Genomic DNA, 1,325 nt, shown 5'->3' with positions numbered 1-1,325 from the left:
ATGCAAAGAGAGGCACACAAGTTACCCCACTTGTATATAAAATAGTTTTTAAACACGTAACATGAAATCAGCAAGAGTTAGTGAAGAGGTGAGAGCATTGACGGGACAAGGTTTTGTGATGAGCTCCATGGGTTCCCACTCTGCCCCCCAGCAATATAAGGGAGCAAGATGAAGGGAAAAATCACTTCCAGACAGACTGTACACTAGAAGCACTCGTAACTTACTTCATTTGTCCCTTTTGTAAGCAGAAGATATTCTTCAAGTATGTAACAGCATCCTGTACATTTATTTGAAACAAACCTCAGCACCAGTCTGAGTCTGTGCCCGCTGCTCTCACAGGTTACGTGGCCAAAGCTTTGTAAGTGTCCCCTGGGCCACAACGTGCCACTGCTCACCACGCACGTGAGCAGGGAGAGTTTTAAAAACATTAAATGCTAACTTCGAATAGGACTGGTGCTTCTCTCCCTCTTTCCCCACACCATTTAAGCTAACTAAACTAAGCACAAACAAAACGCAGGGAAGATTTTCAAAGACGATAAAGACAGGCAAATTTTAAAATTCAGTGTGAATTTTGTGTCTATGTCTCCTACCTGTCACAGTTAAAACAAACGAGTTAGGGACTTTGCCCCACATTGTCTGTAACCTCTATCATCACACACGATGATATTCATATTCATTTCACCAAATATGAAGATGACCAATAGGATTGCTGTTCTGTCAAGTCAATTAGCCCAGCTATTATACAGATGTAGCATGTCCCTTTGATTAAATGCCAAATGAAGATAAAGCACTCAACATTGTCTATTAAATATACTTGCCAACAGATTTCATATGTGATGGCAAAAAAAACCCCCAAACCCAAATCACAGGAGTCTCATTTCTTCTTAGACTAGAAGGGGTCTATTTAGTCTTCACTGCTGGCAGGCAACGTAACATGGGCTTCCGTGGAGCAACATTTATTATTGATCTTTGTCCTTATTTAGGAGAATTATTTCTCTTCTCTCCTGAAGATTTAGAAAGAGTCTTTTAAAAATAAATCTGTTCAGTTTGGGCTTTTAATTGGCTTTGCAAGGTAAAAGAATCATTTCCACCAACAAAAATAGGTTTGTTTTCATTAAAAGGGTGACCCTAGCAGCGAGGTAGTGAGGGATTTCAGAGCCCCAGATGAGACAGTAATTAAGAAGCCAGTTACACAATATTATCCCTGTGAAGAATAGCCAAAGCGGCTTTCCGTGGCACTGCTCCCTGCAGTGCATGTCACAGAGTTGCAGCAGGAACGCCCTGCAGCTGCCTGCAGCCCATGCTCTGCTCCAGCCAGCCATGCC

The sequence above is a fragment of the Pygoscelis adeliae genome, unplaced genomic scaffold (assembly GCF_000699105.1).
Source record: "Pygoscelis adeliae isolate BGI_AS28 unplaced genomic scaffold, ASM69910v1 Scaffold597, whole genome shotgun sequence".
In the NCBI taxonomy this organism is placed as follows: domain Eukaryota; kingdom Metazoa; phylum Chordata; class Aves; order Sphenisciformes; family Spheniscidae; genus Pygoscelis; species Pygoscelis adeliae.
Note: the sequence above shows the minus strand (reverse complement) of the source record.